Consider the following 22,271-nt stretch of genomic DNA (forward strand, 5'->3'; position numbering starts at 1 on the left):
TGTTGAACCATGGGCATGACGCGTTTCGGGGTTTACTTCCTTTTTCAAATGCCCCCCTGGTTCAGTTCGCCGCTGTTGCTCACAGTCCCCCTCATTTCAAAGTGTGTCCTTCCCACTTCCTCAAGTAGTGTGGGTGGCCTAGAAAACACGGCCTGGAATCGCCTCTATTTCCACAAGTGGACAACATTTCCCAGCATGCAGCGTCCATCACAAGCTGGCGGCGGTCCCAGTTCTCGGTGTATTTTTGCCAAGTAGGTAACCGATGTGCTGTGTAATCAGGCGGGGATTTGTGGCAATTGTTCTGGGCACTTACTGTTGACAGTCACGATTCTCCCCCCCTTCCTCGCACAAAAATCCTTCGCGGAGCAGAAAACACCAATAAAGTAGAAGTGTTGTCCCATTCAAGTATGGACTGCGCATCCGCAGCAACATCCGACCCAGACTTCGTGCGGGGTAGTCAGAGGGTCTTCCATATATATATATATGATTTACACACGAACAAAGAAACTGCACTCGCGGGGGTCAAATCCAGAACGGATTTATTTCACACAAGAAATAAAGTTCAGACGCGTTTCGGCGGTACGCCTTCTATATATTTATTCCTGTGCATCGCTCCTTTCTCCTCAGGAGCATAAAGTGAGGCGCACACAAGGAGGGGATTTCAAATATTTATTTTGCAACACAAATGACCCGACAGACGCGTTTCGGCTACACGCCTTTGTCAATGTCGGGGAGGTAGTGATTGAAAACATTTTTATAAACAAATACAGTTCATTGCGTGAAAAAAAAAATTCTCAGATGTTAGAATTCATTGAAACCGATGGGGGACAATTAGGTCGAGCTTCCATAGTCTGACCCTGGGGGCCATCTAGTAGTGTGTAGGGAGTTCAATGTGATCCAATGTTGCTCCACATCAAATCCATGATTTGAAATACATATGTACAAATATATACAGCTTATTACACCAAAACCAAATTCATTAGAAGATCTATAATGTTGGTGGCTTGACAAACTATTGCAATTTGCAACACATATCAAGATCTTATATGCATCGTGAGCCACTGCATACAGGGTATTGTTATCCCTGATTACTCTTCGAGCCCTGGATGGGCACCTAACATGACCACTGTATAGACGACAAGGCAAACCTTCCCTACTCAACGTGGGTAGCATATGTGTCTCAGCTCCTCTAATCCTCGTTGCCCCTTATGTGTGTGCAAGACCCTTGTGTGTCCCTGATCCTCGGTGTATGGCAGTACGCTTTTCTAGGTGAAATCAATTGACCTGATGTCTGTTTTTGTGAAGGCTCCAGTCCTGTCTCATCTTATGTGTGCCCACAGTTCTTCCTCATTGTTAAGTCCAGTGGGACTCTTTGACTGCATCTCTATTATATACCTGGACTCTAGTTTCCGTAACTTTCTAAGTCCGTCACCCTCTCTCTCATCTTTCGGGATGCAATCTATACAAAAATACTTTAAGAGTTTTGAATTAGATTTGTGGAATTCTTGAAAGTGGCGTGCCACAGGATACACCATATCACGGTTAGGTATAGCCCTCATATGTTCAAGAACCCTCTTTTTTGCGGGGTGGATTGTACTCACAATGTAGTTGAGTCCACATGGGCAAGTCGGGCAGTAAACTGCAAAGTCAGTGTTGCAGTTCATCAGTTTGTTAATTTTCCGTTTGGTTTTCCTGCCTGGAATGCTGAACTCCTTTACTTTTTGCCCGTTCCTGCATGCTTTGCAATTCATGCAAGGAAAGTATCCTGTGACTACATCTAAAAAAAATAAAAAATATATATATATTATATATATATAAATGCTCTCGATACGGATAAATGGGTGCGGACTCCAGTAATTATGCAAAAATCTCCTTTATTTCACTCGCACCAACTTGCCATTACGCGTTTTGGTCGCTGCTCGTGCCCTTGATCGTTTTCATAACTGTGCCCCTCTGGCATATTCAAATAACAAGATAAAACTTCCCGCCCTTTTCTGAGCATCACTCTTCTGCCATATTTTCCATCATGGCAACCCATGGAGTCAATCACACAGTTGCCCGTCACTCGTGCCTTGCACTCACTTCCGTGGCCTTGCCTTTTATTACATATGAACCCCCTGCAATAATATCCATCCAGGTCCATACTGCTCTGATGCGCATATCATTAATAACCTGTGGGGTACCCTTGATAATCAAGTAGGGCACTTCTTTCTTTCCTTCCTGAAATTACCACAGAAAAACCCACTACATGATGGTGCCTGCTTTCCCAACACGCACACGTGACTACTATATCGCATGCTAGGCACGCCCGGACCCCCCCCCCCCCCCCCCCCGACCGCCAGCTAACACACAGCACAAATAAAGAGAGAGCCGCAATGAACATCCTCCAAGGTGGCGAGAGGTAAGGTAGGTTAATAGACCTGCCGATCCTGCGAAACTGCAAGTACAGTCTCCCACTGGCCCTGCACGTTCCGTTGCATTCAGCTCCGTACGCATTAAGCAACAAATGCCATAACTCGCTGCACCGATTTCGAGGACTACCTCAGCTGTACCTCATGGGACATTAACCTTGTTTTGTATATGTAAGCGCATACCATGCCATCCACCCCATGCCAGCACAGTGTGACCTGAGGTCTTCCCATCCGTGGTCTACCTTAATATATGTTTTTACTCACAATACCACATTATATTTTTGAATCGATACGAATCCAATTGGCGCAGCTCACAGAATGAAATATTGGAGTGACAAGCCCATGACCTTGACTTTGGTTTTGCAAAATGCATCTATGTGTTTGTTAATCTACGCCAGTATGTCTATGACATTGTGCATCACGTCATGATTTTAACCGAGATGCCTGTATATACTTATGTGTTTGTTTGTCCACTTGAGCGTCACCACAACACTTTGTATGATGACAGACAACCACCTGGTAAATACTGTGCTGGCTGATAATAGTAGTTTGTACATACCACAAGCACACGGTCGACCAATGGGGGACCTCAGCTCCATTCTTTTTCTGTACCCTTCTATAAGGGTTTAATCGCGCAACTGCATTTCCTCCATTCCTTTTATCTTGTTTCTTTTGTCGTTCCAGATTACTTTACTATAGCAAGTGGCACTTCGACTAATTGATAGGCCACCACACTGCACTAGCACTCACTGCACTCTGAAGGGTCACTTTACCTTAGGGCATTGCAGCACCGGCCCAACGAGGAGCACCGCCCAATGATGAAGCATGACATCCTTCAGGGTGTGAGAGGGCACCAAGATAAGGACACACTGTCCCCAGGCACTATATTAACCACTTCCACGCTAGCGGTTTTCCCGCTGTGCGCTGGAATTTCAAAATCAACATGTTGAGTGACGAGTTCACCTTGTCATCCGCACAGGGTAGGTAATGCTGATGACGAGCTGAGCTCGTCATCAGCATGGATGGTGTTAAGAGAACAACTCCTTCTCCTCCTTTCACACTTTTTCCATAAAACTGTGACTCTCCCGAGCAACGGTTTTATTTTATTTCCCTGCCTCATTTGTTTTCTATGGAAGTGTGTTACAATATCTGTTAGTGTCCATGTATAGTGCTGGACTTACTCCAAGGCTGGCCTGGAGTACATTTACAAATGTTTTGCGTCCTTCGTTGGCTGGAGTAACTTTAGAAGTGCAGTATATCAACAGCTATGGGCTTACTCTTTTCTGAAGTAAGTCCGGCGCTGCACATTTCCTTCCTAAGCTACTCCATACCCCTGCCTAACCTCCTCCTATTTAGTAGTGAGTATTCTCCATGTTCCAGCCACTCCCCTAGGTTCCTCCCACAATTACTACTTAAACATACAGCTGTGTGGTGGAGATTTCAGCAACAGAGGCAGAGATCTCTGCGTAGATTAGGAGAAGCAAAAGTAGAGGTTTCTGCATGTAGGTTTGTGAATAGCATTTCGTAGTACATGAGTGGTACTTCTGTAGTACTACAAAACACACTACAAAGGCTGGTTTATGAATAAGCCCATTAGTGTTTAGCATATGTTGAAAGATGTAGCAATAGTTACAGACTGTGCGTTGCTTACATGAGCAGTATTGGTACAGTAAACACATATTTGGTGCTTACTATGTGAACAGTTTCACTTAATTTGCTTTTTGCAGCAAAGTAGATGAAACACTTACATTCTTTCACTGCTTTGTGCCAGCAACAACTTGTTTTTCTTGCATTTGGTCTGCATTCACTTTCACCACAGACGATGGGCATGCAATACATTTTTGAAACGGGAAACAATGGATGGAAAACAGTTTAGAAAAGTAAGACTTGCTACCAAGGTTAGGCAATTGTATTGATATACAGATAAGATAGAAACTGTTTTTTCCAGTGGCAAACCGGTTAAACAAACCCCTTAAGAAGAGTATCACAATCGACCCCATTCTGGAACTCCAGAGCTCTCATGTTTCCAGATTTTACCTCCTCTAGCCCACCAGCACCCTCCCCCATCCCTCCGGTCCAGATCATTTTTACATTCTGGTACAAGTAATCATGACTTTATGATGGGATAAACAGGATTATAATCAGCAGAGTACATAGAAAAAACCTGAAATAGATGCTTACTCATAACATTAGGAAACTTGAGAGTTGTGTATCTCTTTTACACAGTTGATTCCAAAGCCAGCAATTGCACCTGGAAATCTACAGCCCCTATGACGTCCATTAGGCTTCGGCATATGGCTGCTCTAGCGTCATTCATAAAGACACCATTCAATAGGGGTCCAAGTAAGTACCAGGAAAGCCAACAATGGATTCTAAGACCTTTCTTGACTGGTGTAGTAATGTAAATGTACCTGTGTCTCTGTCAGGTTATCTAGTCATGCATGCTGCTACATTCGTATGATCTGTCCTGCAGGGTTGAAGGTTTCTATCAATAGAACCCAGTATATTCGTAGCATTTGCTTCATATGGGGCATATTGTGGTAGGGGGCATTACATGTCCTACGTTAACGTACAGCTCCGTATTCCTGTTGCTCTTTCAGCTATTGTAAAGTAAGCACAAAACACTGCATTGTGTGCATGATAATGTTGAGTAAACTACAAACTGTTAGGCTGATCACCCTTATTAGTTACCTGTGCAGACATGCATAGTGTCTGGCATATGACGTACAAAGGTTCCTCAAGAAGCCATCAGGGACCAGTGAGACGTGCTGGAAAAGTGACAGGAAATATTGCCATGTACACTCAGTCTCTTATCTGAAAACTTTGAAAGAGCTTAGAAGAGGGCTCAGTTCAGATAGTCAGTGCTCTGAAAAACATTCATTGGTTTCTCACCAAAGTGGGCAGTTTCCCGTGGAGGGTAGTCTGACACTACCACCCGCCAGTAGATGTGATTCACTAAACATGGCATCTAGGTATGACTTTTGTGTTGGTGAAAAAATGTGAGTAAGGCCACCGACACAGGGGCATTTCCATAGGACCATGAGGGTTTTTTTTTCTACAGCAGGCGAAGGACCGAAATAGAGGTCTCCAAATGGTCCAGTTTCAATGTCTATTTATTTTCTTTACCAAGGCGTAGACCCTGCCAGACTGCTGATCAAACAGGAGGTGCCATTGTCACAAGCTCATTAGCCAATGCGAGAGGTGGGCAAGCCACTGAAGGCGCTAGCCACGCCTGAGCTAGATGCCAGACTTTATCTCAGCTCGAGGTACTTTGGACACTAAAGCCCAACACGAGGCGAGCTTTCATGTGCCTTCTGCCTGTACCTCTAACAGCATGTGCCCAGAATTACATAATGTAACTTGTATTTGTCAAGCGCACGTTCACCCGTGGGTATCTTGGTGCTGAATAACAGAGGTTTATTGCTACCCAACTGAATGGTACTCATTTTATGAACTCAGAAGGATGAAAGGCTAAGTGGACCTACCCGGGATTTGAACCTGTGACCATGAGGTCAAACACAGGCCCCTACAGTGGACTCATTTGTCCACTAAGCCACCAGACCCAGCATTAAAACAAACAAAGCATTAACCTTTGATGTAAAATAAGGGCGAAAGAAGTGCCCATCTAGTAGAGGAATTGCGCTGCCAGAAACCAGAAAACCTGGGATCAAACCCAGCTCCCCCGTATATTCAAGTTTTTTGATCATAGGCAAATGTTTTATGTCACTGTGCCTTCTTTGAGTTCATTATCAAACATGAGAGCACCTTAAAGTGTTTAAGTTTAGAATGTGCTTTGTATAGAAACCCGTCTTTCCGTTGATTTAATATGCTATAATGTTTCTCCATGTATAATAAAAATCTGAGCCACATAAAGGGTGCCCATTACAAGTTGACTTGACTCTTAGTTCACTAATGGCATTGTTGTCAGGTTAGGGGAAGGATTGAATGTTCCTAAGTACATATTTAAGAAACGCCACTTTTACTAATAACATCTCAGTGCAATGATTTGACATACTAATGTGAAGAGACACTGTTGTTTTTACATGACCTCTTTTGAATGATTAACATGCCAATCCTTTTCATGGTTTGACTTGTGCACAGACTCTTAGAGCCAAGCGAGAGCCTTGGCTCGGCTTGCCCACCTCTAATCAGCGCTGCACATTCATGACATGTGTTTCCAAAGTCTGCTTGGGCATGTCCAATCTCCATCTCCGCCTCCTTCCTACTTTCATGCATTTCTTCCCAGTGGAGGCTGGCACAGACCACGGTGGCGGGCGGGAGTGTGTGTGAAAAAAACCAAGCAACTTACCTTATCACCTCATCTCTCCTCTGTCGTCTCTCGCGTCGGGCCAGAAACCGGAAGCACCCAGGCTCCTCTAAGCCAATCTCAACTTTGGTCCGAGCACTGTGGTTCGGCGCTCAGCCAGGGAATGGGAGCCTGGGCATGTTCTCCACCCGGTCTGTAATGAAGCCTGGGTGGAGAACATGCAAAGTGCGCATGACTGTTTGGCCGGCCCAAGACAGTGAAACAAACACTCATGCACACTTATAGAGTGTGCCCACCACTCCTTCCCTTGCTCTAAGAGCCAAGCTGCTGCAGCATAAAAAAATTAAATGGTGATAATGCCGAGCTGTTATCATTTTATATTTCCTTTTTTTACACTGCAAAATGCAGTGGGGCAACGCTCCTCCGCCTTAGTGGAGGAGCCACCACTGTTTCTTCCTACATTCACTCGGTGCCTTAATAGCTATATGCTGGTAAGTCAAAATGTGCACTGTTTTCTCTCATTCGCCGAATAGGCTCTTCCTTAAACTTTAAATAGAAAAATGTTGTAGTAAAACTGTGAATATTTGTCTCTTTCTAGTTGCTAAGAAACCTGAAGGTGAGAACTTTTAATCAATATATGTATACTGCTTTATAGTGATTAATGCTGTTCCATTAAGGGAAAATGCAGTTTCCTTCTCGTACGTTACAGTGCAATTTACTGGAAAAGGATGCGTGGAAATTAAATGAAACTGTACTTGCTAATTTCATGAATGTTTTCCACATAATCCCTTTTGAGTCAGCATCCCCAGCTCTCATAGTGTCATGCGTTGCAGGTAGAATGATTTGCTGTAATTAATGTCCCTGCCGCAGGGATGTTTTGTAAGCCGACACTTACTGTGGATGCAATCTTCTATATTAATTTTCGTTTTCCCTGGAAACTGTTCCTAGAAGGGAACAACTAAGAGGGATTTGATCTCGGATGTAACTACAAGAACCAGAAATGTTTACGAAGTAAACACGATCCGCCGCCACGTGTTATGCTGTTTTGGCAACGGGTCTATTTATTAATCCTTATTTACAAAAGTCCACTGCAGCCGAGGTCATGGCAACTGCAGCTTGTTTTGTAGGCAAGCAGACGGACGCGGCACGACGCTCTCTCCACTGAGAGTAGTCCCTACGGAAGCCTTCCAGGAAAAAAGGCCGCAGTTTCCTAGAGGCAAATGAGAATGATTAGGACATGTTTATGCTGCTTTTTAAAGGGAAACTATTTACTTATGTGACTGTTTACTCTTTTTTTTGGGAGACCTATCGACTTGCGATTTCTGCAGTTGCTAGGAAACATGACGGATACATGACTACTTGGTGAAAATACCGCCCAAAGCCGGTCTATCGGGTAGGACTACTCTGCTCCCCATTTTATGATGTGTGTCCTTAGAGTCCTAGGCTGCAGCCTCGCTTGAGATTTCATGTGCATTTTAAGAGTCACATGTTTGATGGACACTTCGAACTGCAGAAGCCTCAATATGTGAATCTCAGCTGGTGCCACACTGGATCTGGGAATTCTTGCAAGAGCTCCTGGATGCTGATAGGTAGCACCATTATCCTTAATTTAAACTCTGCCCTGACTCCAGATATGGGGTAACAGAGTTGGATTACCCACTGACCTCAGTTCTTCTTTTTTGTGCCCAGCGACCCGGATCCAGTGTCTGTTCCTACTGATTTCAATTTTCTCACATTCTAAGCAAACTTTGACAGTGTTTTGGAATGTCAACCATGAAAGTTCCCGGTTTCAAGCCACGCTGCACGTGTTGAAAGTGGATGTTGGTGGTGGGCTGCTAATGGTGCCTCGGGTCCAGGCATGACTCCTGGTCATGCAACAGGTGTTCCTGGAAGCACTCGAATGCCATCAGGCACCTTAAGACCAAGCTCCATGTTCACGGGACACTAGAAGTGAGTGAAGTCTTGGTCTAGCTGGCCCTTGCCAAGTAATTCAAAGGCAAAAAAAGGTGAATCCAAGGACTAGTTGAGGAAAAAGCACAAGAGCCTCAACCGAAGCTACTTAGGAGGAGATTGTCTTAGCAGCTAGTTTCATCCTTGGTGTCCGACTTCGATCCAATGCCAAACTTGGAGTAGATTGCTCTGATTTTCTTTGGCTATTGTGCACTCCGTAGCAGGTTGCAGCCTTCATGGAGACCATGCTGCCGATGTTAAAGTTTCTTACAGCTCCCTCCAGTGTGCCTTTGGGTTCCATAGACCCATTGGGGCCTCCAGTCAGAGTTCTACCAGCGGACCCTCACCCACGTTGAATGACTTGGCACAAAATCATCATGGTTCACAAATGCTGAGGCTGTGCCTTCCTTCTGTGCTACAGGCCCACATTTGGTGCCCGTCAGCTAGGATTCCAGTGGCGTTGGCTCCGGACCTGCCACTGGCTCGGTATAATGAAAAGGCAAATAATGTGCTTACACTGTATTATACAGATGGTGGCCAATTTCTGGATTTGCCAAAGGCCAGTAGCTTAGATAACTTTACAGAGTCTGCCCTGGGTTCCCCCTGTGGGCATCCATTTAAGGAAAGTACCTTCATTTGCAGAAGTGGTCCATGGCCTAAGGAAGTGCTCAGAGTGCTCCTCCTCGCAAAAGATACAAGGCTAACTTAACCTCCTCGTGAACATTGTGCAGCTGGGGCTGTCAACTTCGGTGCTTGTGTTGCTTTTCAACAATTCACTGACTGAGTCGGTCTTGGCTGCTTGGTCAAAACCATTTTCACACATGTGAGACATCATAGGCCTGTGCCAGATGATCCAAACTTTTTGAGGCAAAAGGCCACCCTGGAAAGTCTTGTAGGACAGGCCTCCACGAGCAAAGTTTACCCACATTATTTTCCTTCTTCTCAAAAGAGCAATTAATAAAAAAAAAGAAACCAGATCTGCACGAAAGCTTTTTAATCTACCAGTTGGGCCTTACCCTCTAGGAATGCAGTATGTCTCCTGGATCATTAGAACATGCCCCTTGGCTTAAACATTACATGATGGCCATGATGCTGCAAAGTAAATTCTACTCTCATGACCAGACTTTATGCATTGTGTTACCTGTGCTTTCGAGGCCAGTGTCATTCTTACATGGCATGCCTGGATGCTCTCCACTTCTTTACTAGTGGACGCCCAGACCTCTTTAACGTACATGCCACTTGATGGATGTAGGCTTTTTGATGAGAAGGCCGATATAGCCGTGGTAATATTTACAGACAGCAGCGCTATGATCCACTCCCTGGGGTTACTTACTATGCCTTCTAAATCCACCGGAACAAGTACGACCAAAGGGAAGGAACTTGTTTGTTTTGAAAAACATTTATTTACAGTTTCTAAATAAATGTTTTTAAAGCTGCTTAGGGTATGTTACTGGAGTCCCCATTCCAGCTTGTTACTATTATGTGTTAGGAAAGTTGCAAAGGGGTCTCTTTATCTTTTTTTACCTGAAGAATCGTTTCATAAAATCATATAAACATCATACAGAATTATCACATTATCAATTCAATAATCGAAATATCCTACACTCCACCTGCATTGATCTGCAAACACAGTTCCCATGCAAGTTAAGTTCTATGGGCCCCCAGGCTTTTTCAAAAATACTTCTGCATGACGTAAGAGCTCGGTTTAGGAACAGAATTAGTTACGTAGTGTGGTTTATGTAAATGCGTTGTGTCAATATACCACCAACAACCCTCTCACATTCCCAACCCCAGACCTGCAAACTTTGAAAAACCTTTCACTGTGTGAGAGGAAGAGGAGGGGCATCAGAGGGGACACAATCTGGGGAAGAGATGGAGCCTTCATCTGGTAACAGTCCAAAAGCTATGAAGAAGCTTCTGAGGGCACACGGCAATGGGAAGTGGGCATGACTACGTGCTGAGCACTGCCTGAGAGCCACTCCCTACAAAAAAGAAATACAAGCTTCTGAGCTGATGTTTCTGAGAGGTTGCAAGAACTTTGGTGGACATCAGCAGGGCAGAGCCTTTACATACAAGCTGGAAATGTCCTTTCTGCAGGGGTGTACAACTCGTCTTTCGCCCTGTGATATAGGCTCTTCAATGCATGCTGTGTGAAGAAAGTTGATGCCTGGCAGCAAAGTGTGGTTACCTGTGAGTTGACAGGTCTGCAGCCATACAATGCAAGGGAAAATGAATTGTTCTCCAATGTCCTCCATTTTAGGCCAGTTCATATCTATACGAAACACACATTCTGCCACTACGCAGGCAGAGAACCAACTTTCTGTCAATTTACTGCATTGTCTCATGAAATGGTAAATAATTGATCCTAAGAAGCAGAAAAATATCAAAGTGAAGTTGTAAAGCAAACGTGATGAAAGTTTTTTGCATAGCCAACATAGGAATGTTTAACTTGCTTTATACATACTGCAATATTGATATGTGTGAGGGACTTGAATTGTTGTTGAGTTCTGGTCACAGAAAATATCTCATATACTCCAACGGTCAAATGCCCTGTGCAGACAATAGAGTACCCCTACTTCCACCCTTTCATAACCACCCACTTGTTCCTCATTTGTGTTCATGTATTTCTATTTATGTAGTGCAAACCTAGCAATGAACGAACACTGCTCTGTACATTACTTGCAAGATTGTGTATACCAAGTGATGATTACACAATTCATTGTGTACACATTTAGGCACTCGCAGTTTAAGAGATTTGCCAAGAATCACACCATCTTGAGTCAAGTGTCGACGCCGGGATTCGAACCAGGATCCCCAGGCTCCAAAGGCGGCAGCAACTGTAGTCATTTAGCCATATCTGCTCCTCACTTACAAGGACCAGTGCAGTGTTAGGAGCGGCTTGAATCATCTAATGTTGCCACTTCATGAATGCATCGCGAGCAGCACCCTAGCCAGATGTGGAGGAGCATTCCAGGCGTATGTCCTCATGAAATGTATCACTGAGCCATACGCCACACCTTAACACTGGCTCTTCGGCTTTGTCAAAGACCTAGTTCATAGCAGCTAACAATAGAGAAGCCCCATAGGTCAGAACTGATGGACCTTTTTGGAGGTCAACAGAAAACTTCACCTATGAATGGGAAGAGCTAATCCATACTTTGAGCTTAGGGTTTTTTCTGTTATTTGCATCCTATATGAAATGTATGCCAAGCACAAGGTAATTGACATGCACAAATATAATCAATAACCACTGATCGATAGGAGCTAGGCAATAAAACAAAATTAGATAAAAATATTAGCAGGCAGTGCAATCGTATGTGGTGATACGCTCATTATATGTACATGGAGAACGCATGCAGCACATACAGTGCCTGGCTCTAGTCCTTATAGAATATATAGACTAATGCATAATTGTATTCAAATGAGTACATAAAGTGCCCCAGTAGGACAACAATATAATCTATTGGTTTATCTGTATATTTCATTAAATTTTTTTTAATGCTCTACCTAAATCCACAACGTTTGCCAAACACTGTAAATAAGAGGTTACTATTCCCAATTTAATGCTATTCACGTTATCGACCGCAGAAATATCAAGGGTAGTGTTGGCTAAGTTTGGGTTCGAATTTGTGCTGAGCAAGTTAACATAGATGTTATCAGGAGTTGCCTGACTCACTGAAAGGTCTTGCTCGGAAAATGTTAGTACAGTGAATATTAAAAGGGAAGAAATGTGACACACTCCAAACTTTAAAATTTTTGATTTTTACGTGTTGGTGTTACAGTTTAAAATTATTTTTCCAAAATGGCAGTCTCCACTATATCCATTAGAGTTTATGTAGGAAAACAGTTTTTATTGATCTATCAGTTAGCTGGCAGTCTAACTATTCTCTATATATTAATTCGACAAGAAGTTATTAAGAAGGTTTTTGCACTTCCTACTAGTTTATTAAAGGAATGAGAAGATAAATCCGTAAGTTCAGTTATATGTTATATGCTCGACCACCTAGCAGTGAGAGGTACTTGATCGACAATCAATTTTTTTGGGAGGGTGCGGGAAGAGGGGGTGCTTATATAGCACAAACTCAACTCAAAGGTATCAGAGTGCTTTATATGAGCACCAGTTGCGTCATTGATGGACATATTTTGTGAGGCACAGAGAGGTTAAGGTATTTGCCCAGAATCACAGGATGTTGAGCATCTCAGCCAAGACTCGAACATGGTTCCCCAGCTTCGACTTCGACCGCTCTAGACGTTAGGCCACATTAAGTGTTCGCAGGCCTGGTGGTAGTTCGTGGAGTTTCGCTATGCCGAACTCTGCGAAGTGACAAAAAAACTCTGTGGACTGCCGCCTGTGGCAGAGTGCAGTGTGAACTGTTGTTTGCGCTGATCTTCCTGCCGCTCTGTAGAAATTCTACCCAAGTGGCAGCTCGCGCTTGCCAACTTGCCATGCGTGAGCGGGGAAAAAACTCTGCTGCACTACACAGAGCTGAGTTTTCTGCACTCTGCGAGCTCCGCGGCGTGCAGAAGTCTCTGCAAACTCCTCAAACGGAGCGGAGTTCTCTGCCCAGGCCTTGACTTTTAGGTTAAAAGGCCTACCAGTCCTCTGAGCTCTATTAGTTTGCAGTCTCTCTGCCTTCTGAGCTGATTATTTACCAAAAGAGAAGATTGGTATTTCAGCAGAGTACAACATTGAAATCCTCCACTCTTTTAATTCCCATGTATTAACCGCATCAATGCGGCGGCTTTTCCCGCTGTACGCGGCAATTTTGAAATTACCGCGTTACATGACGAGCTCAGCTCGCCATGAGCGCACGGCAGGTTACGCTCATGACGAGCTGAGCTCGTCATCAGCCCCGAAGGGGTTAAAGATCTCTGGGAATTGCAACACGCTGATAGATTGGCTGTTTAATAAGGCATGGAGACCCTAATGTGTAAGGAAGGGTCATGGAGTCCCTGGGGTAATGGAGCTTTGCAAGTAAGATTAGGTTTGACTTCTTTGTGTACTGGGCTGTATAACTTGTTTTTAAAATTTTAATCCTCAGCCTTGCCCGCTCGCAGTGCTGCAAGGTGAGTAGAATTAATGCCGAATTGTGCACAAAAGAAGTGTGCGACCTAAAATGCAAAACAACCCTTTTAGTCGTCGAATCCTCAGTATTTGCAGATGTAGGCAATTATTTAGGCTCGCATTTCCAAAAACTTACTCCATTATTTGCTGTGGCCAGCTATTGATGTGCTGATCCTGGCCAATCAAGGCTTCCCTCCAGCCTAACTATTGCAATTTCTGCAAATACCCGAATGCGCCAGCAGGAACCTTGACAGCCAGGGTTTCAAAATGACCTTATCAGCGGCTTCTGTAGGGGAATGCAAAAAAGCAGTTAAACAAAAAAAAAATCAGTATCTTAAATGATTCATTTGTTAAAATGAGTTGGTCAAAGCCCCTCAACCTAATTCTCCTCAGTGTCGGAGTCTGAAGACAGCCTCGACTGGAGCTGGGGGCAGAGACTAAATACGTGTCGCGGAATGCCATTAACCTGATTACATCGGGGACAGCTGCTAATGTATTTGTTTAAAATTATTTTGGCAAGCATATCAAGGATACAATAAAACCAGTGCATGCTTTTGAAATAATAAATGTTAGTACATCATGAACTCATGAGAGAAATTATACAATCCCCATTTTATAGTTCTTGGACCCAATTCATGAAGCTTTTTCTGCTAGTAAATGTGATTTATTCCAGGAAAAGAGTCTAATGTTTGCAGCCTTACTACGGATGTGATTCAAAGAGCCAGTAATGGGTATATTATAGCAGAGGAAACCTATAAATTACTTTTCCACAGTTTACCAAAATAACTTGCAGAACTCACCCACAGGTAGAAGTAAATAAATGTGAAGGGCCAGAAGTTCTAAGAGGGAACTATGAACAAGCATTGGCAAAACTAATGGGTTTTGCCTATGCAAGATCTATAGGCTTTGTCACTGTGTTTTTTAAGACATATTGCGCGTTAGCTTAAAGTCAAGAAAAAATGTGCTATGACGCAGTCAGCCTTTGGCTGTGTCCTAGCGCTTTTTTTGATTTCCTTTAAGCCATGTTGCACAGCAGCGCAGGCTCTCCCCCCTAGATTAAACAATGTACTCTCCCCCCCAGGATACCCAGGGGAATTGTAAAAGAAGCGCGAGAGCACCCACTTTTTTTTGCTGCAGATTTGTGCCGCCTTCACAAATTCGCAGCAACATTTTTTTTTACAAAAAAATGTTTTTTTGTACCTGGTGTGGCACTTGTGGGACCCCACCACCAGACATATTGGGAGAAGGTATCCCGATCCTGCCGCTTATGTCTTTTTTGTGTGCTTTATTTAGGACTTGGGACTGATGTAGTAAATTGAATCGTACATTCCTTAAGGACATCACATATGCAGGATAGCTCAGTATTGGAAACACTCTCTGTCTTTTTTTAAACTCTCTCTTTCTTAAACAATTCAGAAACCATATTAATGCCCAGGAGCTCCATTTGAACACTGGGTATTATAACATAAAGTACTGGATAAAAATCTATCTTACTGTGACAGAGAATAACAAAATGGAGGTTTTCCTAATTTATGCTATACATTAATTGTACCACGCAAACAAATGATGGACAGAATGCTGAATGAATCATACATTCACCCCCAGTCAAAAAATCTGAGTTAAATCTATTGTTCTTTTGCTCACCATGCCACCCCAGTTTAGACCTAGCCATATGCAAATCAGTCTTGACCCTGTGCCTCATGGGAACAGTTCAGACCGAACTGCCAAGCCAGGTCCTCCCTGGACAGGAAACAAGCATCCTGAGACCGGTTTCAGGGTATGTCACCCTTCTTCAGCCAGGCTAGCTTGAATCCAGTGGCACAGTGAGCAAGGGACCCACGTCTGGGCATATCCATCCAACATAGGTCGGAAAGTGCTACGCAAACAAATGATGGTCGGAATGCTTAATTAATCTTACATTCACCCCCAGTCAAAAGATCTGAGTTAAATCCATCGTTCTTTTGCTCACCATGCCACCCCAGTTTAGACCCAGCCATATGCAAATCAGTCTTGACCCTGTGCCTCATGGGAACAGTTCAGACCGAACTGCCAAGCCAGGTCCTCCCCGGACAGGAAACAAGCATCCTGGGACCGGTTTCAGGGTAAGTCCCCCTTCTTCAGCCAGGCTAGCTTGAATCCAGTGGCACAGTGAGCAAGGGACCACCAGCTGGGATACCCATCGCACATAGGGCGAAAAGTGCTACTCAAACAAATGATGGACGGATTGCTGAATGAATAATACATTCACCCCCAGTCAAAAGATCTGAGTTAAATCTATCGTTCTTTTGCTCACCATGCCACCCCAGTTTAGACCCAGCCATATGCCAATCAGTCTTAACCCTGTGCCTCATGGGAACAGTCCAGACCAAACTGCCAAGCTAGGGTCTCCCTCGACAGGAAACAAGCATCCTGGGACCGGTTTCAGGGTATGTCACCCTTCTTCATCCAGGCTAGCTTGAATCCAGACACATCCTTGCCTGATGACCCTTTTAAGAAAAAAGAAAGGTGATTGAATGCCATAAACATAAACCAAAGTTTTAGGTGAAAACGTTAACAAGGAGACGTATTTAAGAAATCTATGATGCAAACCATATCAATGAAGAGATTTCATCATGAAATCTCAATTGACCCAATCAAATGCCTTTTGCCCATCTAATGTTATTATTGACATGGAATCTTTCATACTTGAAACACCAAGGATAATAATTTTAAAAAAATGTTCTAGAATTGTCAGAAATAATTCTGTCCTTAACTCCAGTAGTTTTTGACTGATTAATTAGGGCAGTGTACCAACTATACGCAAAGCAAATATTCTGGCAAATAATTTGTACTCTGAATTGATTGACAATATGCATCTATATTTTACCATAGTTATGATCTTGACCTTTCTTAGGAATTAAACATAACATTGTTTTTTAAAAGAACCCTCTGCTTTATCTAAAGACAAAAAGTAATTGTACAAGGCAAATCATTTTGGAAACAAAACTTAAGTTCGTTTTTGAAAGAACCACATTATAAAATCAACAGGTCCAAGGACTTTTCTTTTTTACAGCATCAGCTATTTCTTTAATTTCTCGATCACGTGCAATATCTTCAAAGTGAGAGGTCTATCAGCTGAGACTAATTTTTGAAAATAGTTATCGAATCGTTTTCCTAATGGTGAGATATCAGGAGTGTAAAGGTCTCTATAATAATCCACTAAACATTTGAATAGGTCTGATTCTTAATTAACTTATGTCCTTTAATCATTTATTAGACTTTCAAAAAGAGATTTTTCCTTTTTGACTTTTAAAGGATAAGCTAAAAGTGTTCCTGACCTTTTCTGACCACCATAACATCTAGCCGGAACTTTCAGCAGATATCACATACCCTCTTTGGATTTTAAAAGTACAATTCCATCTTAGCATCTACCAGTTCATCCTGAAGGTAGATGGGTTCTGTTGGATGTAAAAGTTAATGATATCACTCTTTCTTATGAATATGTATGGTGCAAAAAATCTTAACTATTCTTTTTGGTATGGGTTTCTCTTTAAGTTTAACCAGTATCCTAATGATAGGATTATAGTAGGGGCTGATTGTAATCAAATAATAGATCCTTCAGGGATAGAAATTTCAGAGTAAGTTTCATTCCAAATTCTGTGCAGAAATCTTTTCAAACAGCAATTTTTATTTCACAAAGATCCTTTTCTGATGCCTATTCACATCCGGTGCTCAATACACAGTATAGGATTGATTATGTTTTGCTCAATAAGGATCTTATTCATGGGTGTAAACAAAGATTGGAGCTATTTTGATCTCTGATCATGCCCCTCTTATTATTGATTTGGATGTTTTGCATCTCGATGTCGATCAAATAGATGATGCTTTAATAATTCTTTATCCTACACTGGCAAATTATTATCCAACTTTGAAGTATTTCAAAAATTATTATTTCAGTTGAACACTTCAGCAGACTTCTCTATAAGTATGTTTTGGGATGCTTTGAAAGCACAGCCTGGGGCTTTATTTTAAGTTACATACAAAGTTTTTTGTTTTTTTAAAGGAAGCTGAAAGTCATACTAATATTGAAAAAGATAAAGAAATTAGAACACAGATTTTACATCTCAAAAAACCATAAGGAATTATAGCTGATAATCTTTTGTCTTCCCAAACTACCTTCGTAGTTGCAATCAGTTCTGCAAGAAGGATGAAATAATTTCCACATTTTCTTCAAATTATCTTTATCTACTTTTCTTTTAAAGGCAATGCGGTGCTGATCACCGTCATCACTTTTATTCTTAAGGTGTTGCATCTGCTACCTCTTCTAGTTTTTCAACCAAAATATTGTATTTCTTCAGCAGAGAAAACTTTTATGTATCTAAGAAACATAATCCGCTTTTTTGATGTTGAATCCTCTCTTTATTAACTGTGACAGCCATAGTGCAGTCGGTAAGTGATATATGGATACCCTCATACACTTTTAAGTCTTACATTGGTTCAGCCTACTATGAAACTTCATGTTTAGTTCACCAGAGTTGAGACAGCATATATGGCTTATTAGCGGAATGTACATGTGAAGGAAATTTGCAAAATCACTTCTTGGAATACTGCACATGCGTATGTTTCCACAAAGTTGACTTTTTTGGCCAGGTAGTTCTTTACCGGCTATTTGCTGGAAGTGTGGAATGAAGTCTCACCTTCACAGCTTTGTGGACTATGGATTCTGTTACCCAGCCAATTGGGAAGGAGGTAGAGTGAGAATGAAAGAGCAATTACACTACAGAGGGGATGCGTGTGCTGTCAATCTGAGGATCACATTTTAGATTTCACCTGTTTCAAAAATATCTTGTTCTAGTCCTGTCAGCGGTATAAGAATTCCCAGATATCAAGGATGTAAACCAAAAGTACGCCTACTAGAATCACCATGAAAGTATATATTTTATAATATTAGTATTCATAAACACCAGGAAATTACAACTATGCAATGGGAAGTGAACCATGTGAGCGTTTGTTGTTGTGAATTGTGAAATCCGAAGTTTTCATTTGTTTACATTCTTCTGTCACCCTTAGTATGTTGCCTTTCTGCCTAGTCCCTTAACTTCAGGCTTGTTACTTCGGGTAGTCTTACTATAGGCACAGGTGACTTATCGAGTTGAAGAGGTTGGCTCTGGCAAAATGCGATCTTGGCACCCTTCAAAAACCGCTATATTGCTCGAGGAACACTCAATTTGATATATTGTAAAAGTTTTATTAGGTCAACAGCAAAAGCTTTGGTTAGATTTCCAAATGCAATAAATCTAATTTAAGGCTTTTCCTAAAGAGCATTTTTCACCTGTGCTCTGAATCACTGGTATTTACCTGGATTCCTGATTATTTGGTGCATCTGGTTCTACCCCTGTGTACTTTGGGCCTTTGCAGTCCGTCCTCTCTGTTCTTCCATCTCACCTGTTATAAAAGGAAAACTCCAAAATTACTTGATTCTAGTTTCCGGTTCATATTGTATAGGGTGTTTGTTTCTGATGGTACCTAGGGTCTTTGGCCCAAAATGTCTTCTAAATGGTGAATATCACTTTGAATTTGATTTTGTTTTCCACTGCGAGCCCTGAAAGGCATCTAGGTTGGGAGTCCTACTGTCCTGCCTGATAAGGTTCAACCACGACAAACTGATGAATTAGAGCATATTTTGTGTAATAATTGTTTAATCAGATGCCACTTAACAGTACATGCATGTTTACAAATGAGTACACCACTGTTAAATTGAGTTGACATTGGCAAAACGTTTCTGATTGATTAATTCATTGTTTTAAAGCACTTACCGCTATATGTATCAAGCTATTTAGCATTCGCAAAGGCCGAAATTCTGCGAATTTCGGCCTTTGCGAATGCTAAATAGACAAATGGAATGTATCAAACAAGTTTGATGCAAAATAAGGATTAGCAAAATTTGCTAATCCTTATTTTGCGATTGCACTTAAGGAATTGCAAATTTTGCGATTCCTTAAATGCAATGTATCAAACAAATATTATGGAAAAAATGCCATTAAGGATTAGCAAATTACCACCAACTTCTAGTTGGTGGTAATTTGCGAATTCTTATCAAAAAGCTTTTTTGAAAAAAACTAAAGGTGCCATATGACGCCCATACATGCCCTTAGGGCATGTATGTGCGCCATATGCCCCCAAATGTCTTTTTCAGGGGTGCAGCAGGGTGTTCTTGAGACACCCCTGCACCCTTGGAAAAATCCCTAATTTGCGATCAGCAAATTGCTAATTGCAAATTGCACTTTCATTCCTATGGGCCTCCTGGCCCATGGAAATGAAGGGGTAATTTGCGAATGACAATTTGCTAATCTCAAATTAGGAATGCTAAGGAATCGCTATTGGAAAGCGATTTTGTACATACATACCGTTTTGCATTTCCTAAATAGCGATTCCTTAAAATTCGCTATTTAGGAAATGCAAAATGGTTTGTTGATACATATAGCGGTTAATCCACTGCCAGGTATCTGTAGTGAAGTATAATGTAGTAAATGGCAGCAGACAGAAATACATCAAGATGTAAAAAATCCCTAACAATTCCCAATGTGTAGTTGACGGGAACATATCGATCTCTAATCATGTGCTAATCTACCTTGTTTTTTCGACACTCTCTTGTTGTTCTACTGGTATATTTATTACCCACAGTGCAGCAGTCCTAGAGTAACTGTTTCACATAGAATCACTTAACTAGAATCTAGAATCCACACATGACATTCTAGATTCCAATGACATAATGTTATGATGGAATGAACCCAAGATCACCACAGTATCTTAACACCAGGAAGACTAGAATAACAGCAAAAAGCCAGGTTTTCTGTGCTATAAATTCATGAAAAACTTAGCGTTTGTCAGCTGCTGCTTCCTCCGTTTATGTCTGAGCTGTTCTTGGCTTTTTCCAGTTCTGCAGTTCGAATGTTTCAATTATTTCTGTGGACTCTTGCTAAGAAGCTTTTTGGGTTTCGCCTGCCGAAGGCTGCGCTCTGCGCAGCTCTTCAGCGCAGGTGAAATCCTATGTCGTCAATAAGGACTCCTGGAACGTCCCCCGGCTCTCATTGGTTAGCTCCATAAATGGAGGCTAGCCATTGAGTGCCGGATCTGTCCATCAAGGCTGGACCAGATTCGGGGGCGTTCCGGAGATTTTTTCCCAGGGCGGAGTTACGTTTTTTCCGTTCCCTCCCCTTTCACTGAAAGTGAATTCAGATGCGCTGTCCATTCCCGCCCCCTCCGTGTGCCTTTCCGCCCCCCTTGCTGTCCTGTGCACGTTTCCCGCCGTCCGTGTCCTCTCCCGCCCCCTCCCGCCGTCCGTGTCCTCTCCCGCCCCCCTCCCGCCGTTCGTGTCCTCTCCCGCCCCCTCCCGCCCCCTCCCGCCGTCCGTGTCCTCTCACGCCCCCAGCGAGTGCCCACCTCGCGATTTCTGCCCGCCTGCTTGCCTAGCGAGGGCCGCCGCGCTGCCCGCGGCGACCCGGAAGTACCTGGCCGGCCGCCCAATCCCTTCGCGGCCGGCCGGAAGTCCCGCACCCGCAGCCCGGGGGAGGGAAAGGGAAGCCTTGCTGTTTGCCGCTTCCCCCTGCCTGGGGGAAGCCTTTGCCGGTGTTGCCGGTCTCCCATGCCTGGAGGGAGACCGGAGAGGAGCCTGACGAGGGTGGAGCGGAGGGGGCGCGGGGCACATTGTGGTGCCCGCCCCCACCGCAAATCCGTACCGGCAGCAAGGAGGAGGGCAGCAGCGATCAGGTAAGGATCAGCGGAAGACGATCTCACCACCCATGGAGCACGGCTCTCCTCGCCGAGGCTCCCTTCCCCCACCGCCTGGGCCTGCCTTTAGTCACGGCGCTCACCACACGCTCGGCCGGCTGCAGCCCCTGCACTGCTGGTGCCCCCCTGGGGCCGAGGTCTGACACACCTCCCTGAGTCGGAGCCCCGGACCCTCAAAAACTTCCCTGGGCTGGATTACTTAACCTAATCTCAGTGCCACACAACTGGATTCCTGGAGAGTCGCACTGCTGGACCCTACACCCAGTCTGGATTCCACATCTGGGTTCCCGGGGCAGCTTTAGAACAGCCAAAGCTGGACCCTTGAGTCTCGACCTAGCGCCCTGACTGGTTTTTTTTGTTGTGTCGACTGGAGTTCTCTGCCTTTTTTGGGTGTGTGGTGCAAATGGTGTCTACAGGCCACACTGAATGACAATTTGAGGGTGAATTTCTATTCTATAGTTGAAGGACCTACCCTCAATTGAGTTTAGCTGAGTTGTGTGTATGTACATTTGGAGAGATGATACTTTTCTCCTCCACTTTAGCCATACATACGACATAAACTCTCCATGTAACTCGTTTACTTTTACCTAAATAAATGACATAATCTGCTCCAATTAATTACTATTCCCCATCCCTGGCTACCCATCACAATATTTGCCTCGGATTACAATTTTGTGCCGTGTAAAATCTCTTCCAACACTGGCTCGTTGTTGGTAAAGTGGTCATGCATGGCGTGATTATGTAAACTAACGAGGACGGCTTGCAAGTTACTAATGAATGCAATGTCTTGGTGTCCATTTTATTTTTT

The 22,271-nt window shown here is 43.2% G+C and overlaps 1 protein-coding gene across 3 annotated transcripts in view; it reads left to right on the forward strand.

Moving 5' to 3' along the window:
* The window catches only part of CAMKK1 (calcium/calmodulin dependent protein kinase kinase 1), a 1,207,414-nt gene that overhangs the window by 80,268 nt on the left and 1,104,875 nt on the right, over window positions 1-22,271 (forward strand). The gene's annotated exons all lie outside the window — the stretch shown is intronic.

Source organism: Lissotriton helveticus, chromosome 3_1 (genome assembly GCF_964261635.1).
Source record: "Lissotriton helveticus chromosome 3_1, aLisHel1.1, whole genome shotgun sequence".
Taxonomy (NCBI): Eukaryota; Metazoa; Chordata; class Amphibia; order Caudata; family Salamandridae; genus Lissotriton; species Lissotriton helveticus.